We start from the raw sequence: 16,393 nt of genomic DNA, 5'->3' as shown, positions 1-16,393 counted from the left end.
CAGAAAAATTGCTATAAGAAAACCTTTTTATATTTTTAATGGCCTCCACGATGTAAACTACAAAAGAGAATTTTTGCTTTCGAAATAGTACTGATTTGAGTCCATAGTTTGGAAGAGGTGATTGAAAGGGAACCACCATAAATGTGAAGCATATTTGGTATTGAACCATAGAACTAGAGATTAATTTATAGAAAATCATTCTTTTAACTGTGTGTATTCACTTATGGGTCAAGTGAACACACTTACGGGTGTGTTCAGCTATGGGTCTTATATGATATGAAATGAACATCAGAATTATTATAGCAGAAAATTCTATTCAAACATAAACTCTCAGGCACCCTTAAATTTTTTTGTCTGTTTCGCTTTAAGTGCATGTCAGTATGCTTGTGGAACAATAAAATATTTGCTTTTCCTTTAGTAGTCTGTATTTAAGATATTTGATAAGGTAAGATTAAGATAAGGTATTTAAGATATTTGACCTAACAATGCACAGTTTTGAGGCTTCGTGTGCATGTATTTTGGTACTGGATAGAGAAAACAGGTGCACAGAGGAAAAGTTAGAATGAATAAATGAATATTTACCAAAAAAACATACAGAGTTTACATGAATACCATAAAGACTTACAGGGGCTTCATACTATATTTGACTCTTCTTTTTTTTTCCTTACATAAGTGCTGCAACTCACTTTTATTACAGTGTTCACTGAGAAATATCAGACTTCTTTCAATGTCACAAATTTCAGAGTAGGACTTTGGGTAGCACTATATCCAGGCTTTTAAATATCATTTTTCAGTTCTACAGTGATACTTAAATAGTTTCTCATTGTAAAAGCTGAAATAAATAAAACTAAAATTCCTCCTGATCTATTTCTGCTCATCCTCTGAAGAAACCACTGTTGTCAGTTGGGTCTGTAACCCTTCCGGGCCTTCTCCATATCTCGAGTTACTTTGTTTTTGTTTTGCTATTTACTGAGGAGAGTGTTCCATCGGTCACAAAAGAGATGCATCCTCCAAGGAACCACAGACCCTACCTATGTGCCCACCCCGAGCTGTCTTCTGGGTCCTACCTTTTCTAACACTGTCTGATGGAGGAATGGAATTCTTTAGGAACTGCCAATGAGATGCCTCATTTTCTTAAGGCATGTTACTATTGTAAATTGAATACTGAACGTAGGAGCATTGATCTTGTGGGAAATACTCGCATCTAGTTTTAAAATCGATAAAATGGGGGTACAAGGGTAGGGAAGATTGAATTGCTAAAATTGGTGGGGATAGGTCTTACTGAGGAGGCAACATCTGAGTAAAGATTTGATGGAGTGAGTAGATACCAGCATTCTTTTTAAACACTTGAGTCTGTGAGTGTGTGTGTGGGTTTATGTGTTGAATGCACGTATGCACACACACATAGTCAACTGTTTCTTACATCAAGCGTGTGAGGCAAGCTCTGTTATTATCTTCTTTTTACCTGTAAGGAAACCAAGGAACAGAAAGGTTAAATCAGCTGTCCAAGGTCACAGAACAAGTAAGTGGTAGAATCAGGATTTGGACATAGGCAATTTTGTTAATCTATTATTTTAGATCAGATCTTAAGCTGGCTTAGTGAAGCTAATCCAGGGTAGGAATAACCTCTTTAGCAGACTTTGTACTAAACTAGATATATAGGACTCAAGATTAATTTCTCTTCCTCAGAAATAGGATACTGGATTCTACCTGTCATTTCCAAAGTGTGTCGTTTGGAAGTACCATCTTGGATCAAGTTAATAGGGTTGGAATGGGCACTTCAGCTGATCGCAAAGCAATTCTGCTACTTATGTTGAAAGTGTATTTTGATGCTTTAGTCAAATGCACCAAAGATGTGGGGGTGGGAGGATGGTTTTAGATGAAGAATATGCAAAAGGAATCTAACTCCATTCTCACCTCTTGAGTTTGCATTATTTTTATAAGACCATTGTTTGCAGTCGGGAGCTTAATGGTAATTGTACTTTCCATGAGTCTCAAGATGGCCTCCTCAGCCAGCTCCTAATAGGATAATGAACTGGAGAGGAAGAGTGAGAAAGGAGTGTGTAGAAGGAGCAACTTCAGATTAGAAGCCACACATGGTATGGCCCAAAAAATATTCATCCAGGAAAACGTCTAAGGTTCATTGAGCTGTAGATGAGCAACTTACCTCAAGCTAGATTTATGTTTTGTTCCCTGAAGTATGGTATTTCAATTCCTCCTGCCTCAGAACTCTTTCCCTGAAGTGTCCTTGAAGCCCTTTGACCTGCCATTTCTATGGAAACAGTCTGATCGCTGTTAGCCTCAACTTCCCTATATTTGGGTTTTCAGTAAGCTCTCAAGCTTAGCAGTCGAGTCTTAGGTAAAATGTTTGTGTGGAAGGTAATGGAAAGGGGATACAACTTTGAGAATATATTTATTGGTGTTGAAAATAGTATTCACAGTTTTCAGGCCTGATACACTTTTTTCATTCATGGGGATCGGTAGACATAATATCTTCCTATTAATATAGAAGTAAGAGCTGTGGTGGGAGACCTGGCTTCCCTTTTTGGTTCCATTATGTTACTGATACTTAAGCTTCAGTTTCACCATCTGTAAAATGGTGCTAGGGTTAACAGTCATTCAGAGGATACATTTTGATAACGTGTATGGAAGGGCTTTGTGAACTGAATTGGGCGCTCTCCCCTCATATATGTGTGTGTGTGTGTGTGTGTGTGTGTGTGTGTGTGTGTGTGTAAATATATATGGATGTATATATTTTTGTTGTCTACCCTCTCTTAATGCACTAAAGTGAAAAATTCCTGAGACTATGAACTTTGACTTATTCTTGATACCTTGATTAATACATATTACTGATAATGTTTTTGTATCGAGCCTGTTTTGCATTTTTAGCCTCTCTTAGATGTTTTACTGAAAATCTAAAGTTGATTAACACATTTTTTTTCTCAGTGTGCCTATAGTTGATAGGCAGAGCAGACTTCTGCTGGAAAGTGTAAGGGACACAGGACATGGTTTTCCTCTCATTCCCTGACTGGAGATATTTTCTTTGAGTCCTAGTTTTTCACTTTCTCCAGAGAAAGTCACCATTTATGAATCACGCTGAGCTTAAAGGTCTAAATTCCCTACTGTGCAGTCCCAACATTACACCATAGTAATGCTCCTTACAGGGTCCTGCCCCAATCCCCAGCTCACCTTTGTTTTACATGTTTTGTTCTCTAAACCCCAAATCTGAATGTTCTAGGCTGTGCTCACACAGAGGCTCACATCTCTTCTTTCCTTGGCCTCTGAGACAACCAGAGGGGATACACTGGTCTTCCTTCTCCCTAGTGTTGTTTGTTGATTTCCACATATGTTTCAGACCGTTGAACTGTCCAGGTTTAGAGGTCCCAAGTAAGACTTGGATTGAACACATTTTTCTTGTTAGCAGTGTCATGACAAAGAGCAGCAGCTGTATAAACTAATCTTTCTGTAGCTTCACACGGGGGACTCAGTTAACAATGGGCCACTGTCAGCATTTCATCTTTTTTACCTCTTGGTTCCTGTGAACTTTTCTATTAGATATCAGGATTATTCTTACGCACAAACAGAGGAAAACGTCAAATACTACAAATCAATTGAACGTCCCTTGGTGTTCTCTAAGGTGATCCGGAGGAGGGCCGACGATCCTAATGATTATTGGTCGTGGTTAGAAAGACATACTGTCATGAGGATGGTTGTGACAGAATTTGGGATTCGCTTTGCTTTGGAAATGTTTCTGAATTTAGCACCGAAGTCCATCGTCTTGAGAAGCTGACTCCGAAGTTTGGAGTGACTGTGGTGTAAATAGGGCATTAAGGACACAGCTTCTCCCAGAAACCATCATAGAGACAGACACATCTTTGTGAGCCCTTTGTCATGTAGAAGTCTACTTTTGTGTATGATAATTTGAAGACATGAGAAACAGAAATCTCAAGTGACCTTTTATCTCTTTAGGTTATTTCTGTCTTTGTTTCTTTGTCAGAAAAGAAAGAGGGCACATTGGATGTTCAAGTACAGTGGGGAATTTGAAAAAGCAGAGTTATAGCTTTAGGCTAACAATGAACAAAAGTTCAGGTTCCAGTTTAAATGTACTCGACATTTGAACCCCTGTTTGAAGCCCTTGCTTTAGGTCTATCTGCAGAGGACATCTGAAATTCCTTAGGCTTCTAATCTATGGCAAGTGAACAAGAATGGATGACAAAGGGATATAAAGGTAGAGCTCAAACAAGTTGTTGTTAATTCTTTCTTTCACCTAAGAGGACTAATGAAAAGCTTATATTACTAAATTCAGACTAGACCATTGTTGCTACTTGCCAAGCAGTACATGCTTGTGCGTCTGTCTAATCCATATTTGAAAGCCACAAACAGAAGCACATAATTTGGCAAAACACCAAAAACATGCCTCGGCACACTTCTGGAGATTCTTCCAAATGACTTATTGATTCAAAAATTTTAGTGTGTGTGTGTCTGCGTGTGTGCACGTGTGTGTGAGCGTGCGCATACATCCATATTGCCCAAAGATGCTTAAAATAAGTTATGCTAGCAAACCATATGTATTATACTTGTTTCAGGGGAGGGGTTTGAGGACTTTGTTTCAAAATCCTGAATCGTAGACAGCAAAAAATATAGCTGATTATTGGGTAGTTACTTTCTATTTTCCTTTCAGGTTAAGTACAAACGTATTACTTAAAAAAGCTCCCCAAAACACAACATATAAAACGGTTTATCCTTTAGGAAGGTTAAAATATCCTATTTGTTTTAAAATGTGTTTTGAGGTTTTATTTTTTACAGATGGGTCACAAATAGTAACTCATTATAAGAAAACAAATTCTTCATAGCACCATAAAGAAATTTCCTAAGTTGATACTTTATTCTTTTACAGAAGTATTTTTCCTTTGCCACGTTTCTGCTTGATATAGGAAAGATACACTTTTTAAAAGCACATAATCTGAATTTAATCCAGAATACTTGAAGATATTTAGAAGGTAACTACATGAAGTTGCATTAAGAAGACAGATGTGGAAGACAAACAGTCCATAAGAAATTTTTGGTGTGGTCCACTTCCCCTTGCATGAATATTATTTTTTTAAAGTCAGGGGCTTTTATGTGTAGTATTTTATTTAAACATCCCAGCTTCTTTTACAAGATAGACATTATTATTCCTCATTTAAAGAAGAGGAAATGAGAGTCCAAAGAGTTTAAAATAAGCTTCCCAAAGTCACACAGCTAGGAGGTGGCAAAGTCAGGATTAATCTGAAGCCTGTCTGACTCCACAAATAATGCCCTGGACACTACCTCTCAGCCTTCTCAGATCCATCCCTTTCAGTCATTCATCTCCTTTTATCCCTTGAATTGCAAGCCATACTGCTGTGAAGGTAATTGCATGTGGATTATGTTAATGTATTTCCTTATTAAGGGCTTAAAGTATACTTTATAAATTATTTACACTTCTGTCTTTTATTTACAGTATCTTATTTAATATTTATCTCAATTGGGTGAGATAGATATTGTCCCCATTCTACAGCTGAGAACCATTAAGTCGTCACCCAACAGGTAGTGGAGAGCTGGGCTTAAGTATGGGATCCTTCCCCAGCTGTTTTTTCCATTACATTTTAAATGGCTCAAGTCCAAAGAATATCAGTGCTGGGCTCTCCATCTCATACTCAAAAGTTGAGTATGGTAAATCTAGAACTTTGGGGCTTAATTAAAAAAACAACAGAAAATGAATATGAAGTACCTGACCGTGTAATTCTTTGTAAGCATCTTCTCACATTACAGATGCAAATTGGTAATAGGTTGAGCTATTGTATAGGGTTGAGGGTCTTCTCTCAGTATGAGTTCTTTTCTTTTCTTCCTAGTTTCAAGAAAGTTTGTGGTATACTGGTAGGGGTTTGAACATCAACAACTTTTAGTCTTTTGGCTTCATTAAGCATAATAGAATTAGATTAAGGTGACTGAATTCACGCAAAAGTAAAAAACAAAAGAAAGGGGGGGCATGGGGAAAGGAGGGGAAGAAGGAGTTCGTTCTTCCTGCTTTATCTATTTGTAGTGACGTTTGAAAATTGCCCCAGGAAGGTAGCGTCTTTCCCCTTTCCTGCAGGCTTAGTTTTGCATCAGTTTCTTAGCATGCAATGGTGGAGAGTTCCATACTCATGACCTTTCAGATAAATATGCACAACGAGGAAATAAAGTTGCTGAGGCCTTAATCCCCAGTGTGTAAAAGGGTTTTCACTTACATACATGTTCGTTATTCTTCGAGGCAATGCTGGTGAATAGGATGACTCAGGAGATAGTCATGAGAGTCTTTCTGGCCTGGCAGGGTCCCCCCACCAGGGCTCCATGTATGTTGTCCTCACTGTTCACTCCAAGGGCACTGATATCCCTTTTCTGTTATCTCTTACTGTGACTTCGAGATTGACAATTACGAAGACCTTAAAACCATCGTTAACCCAAGTGTGTTCATTAAAGGAGGTGCATGCTGATTGACAAAGAAGCTAACATGAGGTAACCAGAAAGGTAATGCACTCTGGATTACTCATGTAAATATGTGACACAGATGGAGAATTTACAGACCTCGGTGCATTTAGGGAGGGGGAGGCCATCTTGGCCCAGTCCATGTAAACCCTCAGCAAAAGGACCAAAAGTGTTGTCCACCCTTGTGAACTAAGGTCCATTGGATAGACTGAGGCAGGGACAGATTAAGAACTTTAAGCGATGGTTCATCCACTGGATTTTATCAGAGATTTTATCAGATTAGTGGTCTGGGACTGTTGATTTGACTTTTTCTTGAAATAAATCAACTGAAAAACAGAACTTCACTGTCTCTTACCGGTTGCCTAAACAGTGTTTCCAAAAGTTAACTGTCTCTGTGCAGCTGACTTGATTCTCTCAAGAAATCAGTTAATTTTGCTAAAAAACAAACATAACTCTGCCACCTCTCATGGGGTGCTTCAACGATGTTTCCAAAAGATGATTATCCTTCAACATGCTATCAGAACGGAGGAGAACCATTGTTTAAAACAGATACTGCTCCCTGTTTATTTTGTGAATTTTAACCTATTTAGACTTAATTCTTATGCCTCATGTTGAATACTTGTTCTAGAGAAATGTGATCCCAGGAATGCTGGTGATTTGCTGCATTCGAATGGTGCTATGCTTTAGGTTTCTGTTCCAATCTAAGATTTCAGAAGAGTCAGTAACTGCAAATAATCTAAAAGGGGAAGAGTGAAGAATGCTTCTAACTTCCCTTTGAAATGAATAGCTCTGCCAGAGCAGCAGCTATTAGAAAAACAAAAACGACAAAGAAAAGCTGCTCAGCTCAGCACACAGAGGTAAATTTACTTACATCAGACTGAAAAATGAGGGCTGGGCTTTGAAAAGACATCCCTTCTGACTAGAGGAAAGCTTGTAATTTTGGCAAGGCTGCAGCCCTCCTAAGCCCCTGAGAAATTCTGAAAAACATTACAGAAGACTGTTCTTAATATTAATGGCTGTCTTCCTGTGTGTGTGTGTGTGTGTGTGTGTGTGTGTGTGTGTGCGCGCGCGTGTGTATGCACACAGGGAAGAAAAATGCCAGCCAGAGAAGGGGTAGAGAATGAGAGAAGAAAGGATTACGTAGAATGAAGAACTACCAGTGAAAATGTCTAATTTCTGAAAAATCATTTGCACCTATCATTTTCTACCCCTCAACCAAGAGTATCTCAAGATGAGATTTAGAGGAACCGCAGCCCCTTAGACACTTTAAGTTATTAGCCTTGCAAGAATGTGGCCCTCTTAAACTCTTCCTAAAATACTTTGTTTGTAGATAACATGGCTCACTGATACAATCTCAAATCATGGATTTATCTATTATATGACATCAGAGGTGAAAAAAAGACTGTTTCCCTGTGGCTAATTGTGGTGAGTGTCACATCATGTTGTACTGGAGTGAACAATTTCAGGGGCACTAAGGGCCTACAGCTCAGCCTCTTGGGAGGGGACTTTTCCTTTGCAGCTTAGCTTCAGGAAACGTGAACATTTGTGTTTTCAAGACCACATACCATTGGGAAGGAAGTAGGGGTGGAGGTGCGTGCTGAGATTAAGTGGCTACGAGAATCCCTGTACTTTGTATGATCTGGGAACCGCTGGGGTTTCTGTAGTCCTCTTTCTGGTGTGCCTTTAGAATTTGCAAAGGCCAACCGACAACAAATACTGATACTTGCTAAGGATATTTTTCACAAAATAATGTATTGACTTTTCAGGCCTGGCCAGACAGATTTCTGTACAGCATGCCTGACCAGCATGGCTGTGACTTGTGTGTGTGTGTGTGTGTGTGTGTGTGTGTGTGTCTCAGGAGACACAGACAGATCTGCTGCTGGAGAGTCCACAATCATACTTCTTTGGGATACGTAGCTGTTACCTGTCATGGTAAAGGAATTTGATAATTGTGGGAAGCAGTTGTTAAAAAGCAACTTGGAGATTATTTTCAGGAGGGAGGCATTAACTCTTCCTAGCCCTGAGTCCATCTCCACCTGGGGCACTGGCCCATGTTACCTTTAAGGACGCAAGTCCTATTTCAGCTCAGCATGTGGACAGTTATGCGGATAATAAACAGAGAGCTGAGGTTCTTTTCAGGATTGATGATGTGGAAAGAAACAGAAAATGCACCCATTCAGAAAGAGTGCCTTGATTTGCTGCGGAGTTTAAAACTGGGAACGTGTTTTCCCAGACATGCAACTGCTCTGTAGCATTTGCCGATTACTTAATGAGTGATCTCCCTGGCCTGCTCTGGCTGTGCATGTTTTCTTGACTTAGGACTGACACTCTCCATATAATCTTAATTCATTTTTAGTCTAGGCTGACTAAATCTTCTGATTTGGCAAAGTAGAGTGTCAGGATTGCCATTGTTATGTTTGCTCTGGATTTATATCTTAAGTTGAGGTTAAGTAACACATTTACATAAATCAACTCAGCGCTGGACTCTGATACAAAATTGTTTTACTGAGAGAGAGAGAGAAAAAAACGAATTGTATTGCTTCCTGAGACTTGCTTTCATTTTATATTAAACCTCAAAGGATTTATAAATTTAATGTGTTCTGTGTTAAAATGAACTCTTCTGTGGGTTTTGCTTCTTATAAAACAGAATGAAAAGAACTTTATTTGCCAGAACTGGTTATAGCTGTTGCTATAATGGGATGACTTTCCTAGAGGTAGACTGTAAAATGTAGTAGGCTGATATCATTTAGCAAAATAGTAATATGCTTTTAAAGAAGGATTCGTGTTTTCTGATAGGCAGCGCAAGGACTCCAAAAATGTAAAAAAAGTTCTTTCAGTAGTAAAGATACTGCAGAAAGGTGAAAAGGCTTTACATTTATAGTTGCCAGTATTTAAGTGGGAGTGCTTTTTATTGTGCTTCATGCAAATGTCTTTTCAGAATTTTATTTCTTTTGAAATAATGACAAAGAATATGCCATGGCTATATTGGTTGGGTCATCATCTATTAAATCATGTTCTATTTGAAACAATTTTACTTTTGTTAAAATTTACTTGTATTCTAAATCACGATTAAAAACATTCAAAATTTGGGGATAAGATATTTTAAAAGATATGTTATCATTGCAAATGCCAGAAATATATAGAACAAATAAGAAAGAGATTGCTAGCTATTTTAAGTTTATTGAAAAAATACACTGAAAACTTGCCACTTTCAATACTATGAAATATTAGCAAAACACTCTTGACTATGAGAGATGATGTTAAATGTCTGACTTTAAATTTTAATTTTTTTTTATGGCTACTGAACAGAATTTGCCTTTTGACAATGCCAGTTCTATGCACTCATAAAACTAGGAAATGCTAAATAACTTCATGACAAGTTTTTATTTTCATCTTGAAAGTATTTTCTTCCTAGACTGTTATTAGCATTGCTAAAATATCCTCCTGTACCTAGAGGAAAGAATTCTCTCTCCTGGGTCCTTGCGAGTATACTTAAGATGGACCAAGTGACAGGGGGTCACATTCATTTTGAACAGCATAGTTTCTTTGGTGGGATGGCTTTGTATTGTGTTTTGGTTTGTTTAAAGAAATTATTATTGACTCCTTAAGTGTTCTCCTTGAGGTTCCATGTTCCCTGACTTTATCTCATGTTGCTTCATTTAACATGAGTGTGGCTGTCTGGCCAACCACTCATCCTTTTTCATCCGTTCACTTGGGAAGATAGTATCCATATTTCCAGTTTCTGCAAGGTGGAAGCATGTGTTTTGTCCAGCTGAGTCTCTTGGTCTGATTTTTTTTTCTGGTCCTAATACATGTTTATTCCTACATGTGACAAATCTGCAGTCGTGTTTTCTTTCTGAGTTATAATGACTCAGATGTCATAATTAATTTGATGAGCAGGTGGGGGTTATTAGCCTTGTGCTTCACTTGCTAATAGCTGCACAGTTTTTCTAAAGTACTCTTTCAACTAAGGAGGCATTTCTTCACATAGAATAAACAGTACAGCACAAAAGCCTCAGTTAGATAACTATCCGTGGGCTTGAAAAGCTGCCAAGCAGATGTTGTTATTGGAGCTGGCCCAGGCGAGATTGGGCAAGGCAGATGCTTGCGGGGAGGGGAGGGGGGAGGAGAAGGGGGAGGAGATGTAAGAGAGCAGAGGTTGGAGGGGGGGAGAGGGAGGTCCTACAGGACTCTTGCTTGCTTTACAGGGGTTGGGCCAGATTTTGTTGGGGTGGGAGTTGTCTTCTCACGAGCTACCTCCATGGTTATGGCCTCCCGTTGGTCTCTCGAAATGTACATAAATGAGGATGGGGTGGGGTTGGAGGGCACCCTCTCTAAATATCCACATGGGAATGAATCCGAGTGTTCATCCAGCAGTCTGAGACTTCTGGTTTGCATTAGTGCGGCTGTGTGCAATTTTTGAAGGGCCTACGGAGACTCTGCTTCATACCTACCCACATATGTAATGGACATGACAGCCCTGACATTTACCAGAACTCATAGGTTCTGCTTTATTGCTATAAATTAGATTGTGCAAATTTAAGACAAAATGCTGTTTTGTTTCCTGTCACCTCACCATATAATTTTTTTCTGAACCTTCCCCACTCTTTATTAAAATGTTGCAAAGTAACAGCATACTTTTAAAAATTAAAATCAATCTTGGAACGTGTCAGATTTGTATGAGGTAAACATGTGGAAGGTTTAATCTAAGCTGATCTCGGTTCTGTCTGCTCTTTTTTTCTCTTTTTTTTCTTTTTTTTTTTTTTGGTGATCTAAGGCTTTTTAAAACTCATCTCTCACTCCCCTTCACTAGATTAAATTCTGTAATCTCATTTTTCTTTGAGCTGATCTCAAGCCAATGGTCTGGGGATTTTATAGCCAAGGGATAATTTTTGATAATGGGCTATTAAAACACTTGCAGCTCCTATCCTGTCTTTCAAATTAGTGTGTGCACAGATTGTCTTTCTGGGGAAAAAGTCTTTCCCTTGGCAATAAGCAACTGATTATGTACCACAAGCAGCATAAAAGCTTCCTGTAATGCTTATACGAAAAACATAGGTAAATAATAAATGATAAATAACAAGGGTGACTGTACAGTGGGAGCGGCAACTCTGCCCAGGATTTTTGCTTTATCCTTTGGAGAAAAAGTCTTGTTTTCCCTTATTCAGACAGATTTAGTGTGTTCTGACAACAGGGTCATCTAACAGTTTCCTTAACGATGGAAGTACAGTGGCTGGAGACAGCTGTGTAAGGTCACGTAACTTTCATTGTTGTTTATAGTGTGCTTATTAATAGGTTAAAATGAATAACTCCCTGGACAGAGGTCAGGTAGCACCTGTATAAATAATGCATTGCCCTTCCAAAATATCTAATGTAAAATTAATATACATAGCTTGCCACTTTGTTTTTTTATGCAGTTCAGTTTCCTTTCCTTTCTTTAGTCTTCTGAGGTATGATTAAAGTACAAATTAACTAGCTCTGAGAAGGCAAACAAGTCTGTTCCCAAATACTCTGTTTTAGTGTGACTGAGATTTTGTTAGCGTAAGATTAAAGCCAGTATCCTCTCTGATTAAAAAAAATACCTGATTCTATGTCTCAATCATTTGTCACAAGGAAAAATATTTTGGACATATGGGCATATGGAACATAAAGTGACATAAAGCCACCAGTTGTGAAACGGATACGACGTGAGCTGTGCTGAGAGTCGGCATGAATGCTTTTCTTCTTCATATGCAAAATTAGGCTTCAGGTGTGTCATATGTGTGAAATGCATTGCTGCACCATGTGCAGATGGTAAGAACACATATGTCTCAATACCGTTCTCTCAGCCTGTATGCTTTATCGCTCAATAGCCTGACAGATGCATATGGGCGAATTCATTCATTGCCCTCTCTGTTGATTGTTAGTACTTTTGGAAATGATGTTGTAATTTGGCAGACCTCATCTTGGTGGGGGAGTAGTACTGAAAGCAATGGCACAGTTTTTTAGTTCTCAACCAAGTACTTAGAGTTATTAAACTCCTTCAAATATAAGGTTTTCAGAATTCTGTAATCTTAAAAAAGAGAGGGAAAAAAACTAGTTCTACATTTGATGCCGAATTTGAAAATTTTTCTGTTTATCAGCAAATGCGGCGGAAAAAGTCCCTGAATCATTTTAAATCTGCACAGAATGAGATACAGTGTGATATGTGATGTCAGATTAAAAAGTAAAAGTTCGGTCTACGGACGGAGTCTCTAAAAATGTTTTTAATATAGTAGAGCACCTTGTAACATGAGTCGTTGTTAGGAAAAACTGCGTATTTGTATACTGGAACATAAATAATTTTTCTGCAACAGAACTACATGCAACTATTACTAATATGATACTGTAAGCTAGTAAAGTAGACATTCATACACTTCTAATATAGTAAATGGTTTCCCTACGCCTAGGCCTTCAACTGTTCAAAATTGAAATCCATCAGCTAATCTAGTAAATGGTGGTGCTACACCCAGGCCTTCAACTGTGTAAAACTGAAATCCAGAGCAGTCACCATTAATGCCTCTTGAGTTGTTCTAATTATGCAGTTGTTAAGTTCAATGAACATTTGTTGAGTGCCTCCTATATGCCTAGCAGTCTGCTAAAGATTGGGGAACTATGAAGATCAATGAAGTGTTGTTGGTCCTTGTTCTCAGGGAGTTCATAATCGAATCTAGTTATGGAAACAGAAGCATAAAACTAACCACCTAAATTGTATAGAACAGATGGTGGACAGTGCCATACAGACAGGTAAAAAGTACTATTGGAGAAGAGAGGAGGGACTTAGTAATTCACAAGAATCCAGAGAAGGCTCTTGTGCCTTAAGAAATGAGCTAGAAAGATGAGTACAGTTTCCTCAGACAGGAATGTGAGGAGTGGGGCTCCTGGATGCTGGGATTAGCACAAGGAAAAGTAAGTCATTGGAGATGGGTACGGGCATGTTGGTGATTTTGGGCCATGAATGACCAGGGGGACTGAGTAGATTTCGCTTGTGTGGGAAGAGTGAAGAGACTTGTAGAAGACTAGGCTTAAAGATTCGGGTTGCTGAGGGCTTCAGTTGCCACTATGAAGAGTTGCCAGTGGGTAGCTCTTCACAAATCTTGGAGCAGTTATAATTAGATTGTCTTATAGATGGCAGCTCTGACAGCAAAATGGAAGATGGATTGGAGAAGGGAGAAAATGGAGTCGGGGAAGAGGACCTTTTAAGCCAAGCTTTAAAATTTTCATATAAAATATTATCTTTGTCTTTTCCATACGTACGGGGTACAGCATACAAAGATTTAAAACAGAAAGCATGGACTACATCCTTATTTTTTTCAGTAATTTAAAAAGTTTTAATTGCGCACCTGCTACAAACCAGTGATACTTCTAAGGGCTGTGGATATAATTTTGAACAAGACAAACATGAATTCTGCCCTCAGGGAGCTTACCTTCTGTTGGGGAAGAATGATCAGGTCAAATCAACAAGTTAATAAACAAGTCATTTCAGATTGTGGTAACTGCTTTGAGGAAACAAAGAGAATGATACGATGTCAGTATATAGATTAAACTGGAGTGTGGGAGGCGTCTTTGTTAGATAAGATCCTCTGGGAAAGCTTTGCTGAGGAAATGAAATAGGAAAAGATGAGAAGTAGTCTAGTATCCTAGTATGTTTGGTACTAAATTGTGACCTCAGTTGCAAACATAGCTTTGGTTAAAAATCCCTTTGAGGCATTTGCACTTACAGAGATGGTCTCAGGGACAGGTGAGGCTTTCATGATTGTTAGAGAGCTCTCTATAAGAAACATTTCACTGTACTCCTGTGTAGACTGAATTTGCAGAATCATGATTTAACTTTAGGTGGCTTCACTGTAAATGAAATATTTAAGAAATATTTTATATGTAAAAGATCCATATGTGGAAGATCTTTGCTTACTTTACAAAACCTGCTTTTTCCTATTACGTTGTTCTGTTTCCCTTGTTCAACGCCCTAGTATTCTATGTCTCTGAGAAATCCCTTCCAAGCAACAGATTTCTTGGCATGCCTCTTTTCATCCTGTGATGGGAATTGTGTAGTCAGTCTCATCATCTTCTTTTCCCTGTATGATAGAAAGCTCAGAGCTCAAAATTTGTGTTCATTTGTCTGTTTATCTCTGTTTGGATTCTATGATAGCAATTTCCACTTCCTGTCTGTCTTTATCTCTTGGATTTTGTGTTTTCATTCATGGATTTTTGCAGCTTTCAATTAAGTGAAGTGTCAAGTCATTATTTGTAATAATAAATCAATATAGGTTAGTCTTCAAATCTGATGCTTGGGACCTGACTGCACATTCTGGAGATATTGAGGAAAGGGAGCACGGTGATGGATGGACATGGAGGGTAAGGGGGGAGGAGGAGGAGAAGATGGCTACACTACTGGGAGAAGCCTGGGGCTATTTGCAAACATGGGCAATCCAAGAGGAACAGCAGATCTGAGGAAGGGATAAAGACTTAGATTTTAGACAAGCTATTGGTCACCTGCCCTGCTGAAATGATGATCAGTCAATTAAAAATAGTGCTAGAGGGCTTCCCTGGTGGCGCAGTGGTTGAGAGTCCGCCTGCCGATGCAGGGGACACGGGTTCATGCCCCGGTCCAGGAAGATCCCACTTGCCGCGGAGCGGCTGGGCCCGTGAGCCATGGCCGCTGAGCCTGCGCGACCGGAGCCTGTGCTCCACAACGGGAGAGGTCACAACAGCGAGAGGCCCGTGTACCGCAAAAATAAATAAATTAATAAATAAAATAAAATAAAATAAAAATAGTGCTAGAGCACAAGAGGAGGGTTCTGGTTAGGAATTCAGATTTGAATATAATTGAAGACTTGGAAGTAAACGGAGCTATTAAGGGAGAGATTGCTTCTAGAGAAGATCTGAGGGCTGCAGATGGACCCCTGAGGGAGGTCTACAGTGAGTGACTAAGGGAGAGGAACCCACATCTCCCAGCCCACAGCATGTATGTACACTGTCATCAGACCAAAACCCCCATTCCCCAACCTTTTGCTGACTAGTTCTCATTCATCCTTCAGGGCCCATCTGAAACATTTTGTACTGTAGTAAGTCGATCCCCCTTGTCTGAGATGGTAGCTTCTCCTTTGGGCTCTTACAGCACTTTGTACTTCCCTGTCATAGGACTTATCACATAGTATTAGAATTGCTTCATTCGTTCTTTTTCTCCCCACTGCCCTGTAAACTCATTCACAAAGGTATCTCACACGGAGCTCAATGCCTGCTACATAGCTGGTGCTCGATACACATTTGGTAAATGAATGAAATAAACTAGAAGGAGTCATCCTAACTGTGAGAGGAATTCTGTCTCAGAGATGTCAGGGAAGACAAATGAGTGTCTAAAGAGAGGGACATGTCATCAACATAAGGGTGTTCATGATATGCCTCCTGTCTCAGTCACCTTGGCTGCCATTACCAAATGTGTGTGAATGAGCAACACACATTTATTTCTCACAGATCTAGAGGCCAAGATGTCTAAGTTCAAGGTGTCAGCAAGTTATTTTTCATTCTGAGGCCTCTCTTCATGGCTTGTAGGTGACTGCTTTCTCATGGTGTCCTCACAGGGCAGAGAGAGAGCAAGAAAGATCTCTGGTGTCTCTTCTTATAAGGGCACTAATCCTCTTGGATCAGGGCCCCACCCTTGTGACCTTGTTTAAGCTTAATTACCTCCGTAAAGACCTTGTCTCCAAACATAGTCACACTGGGGTTTGGGGCTTCCACATATGAATTTAGGGAAGGTGTGTACACAAATATTAAGTCCATAATACCTCCCTCATAGCTGGGTACTATTTGTGGTTTGTAGATAGATAGATAGATATTCCTAGTTGCAAATATGATATAATCTCCAATCCACAGTGGGAAGCATCTG

The 16,393-nt window shown here is 39.2% G+C and overlaps 1 protein-coding gene across 11 annotated transcripts in view; it reads left to right on the top strand.

Moving 5' to 3' along the window:
* The window catches only part of NFIB (nuclear factor I B), a 235,529-nt gene that overhangs the window by 32,131 nt on the left and 187,005 nt on the right, over positions 1-16,393 (top strand). The gene's annotated exons all lie outside the window — the stretch shown is intronic.

This window comes from Lagenorhynchus albirostris, chromosome 7 (genome assembly GCF_949774975.1).
Source record: "Lagenorhynchus albirostris chromosome 7, mLagAlb1.1, whole genome shotgun sequence".
NCBI lineage: Eukaryota > Metazoa > Chordata > Mammalia > Artiodactyla > Delphinidae > Lagenorhynchus > Lagenorhynchus albirostris.
The sequence above is the reverse complement of the archived record's forward strand: the minus strand, read 5'-3'. Positions and strand labels throughout refer to the sequence as shown.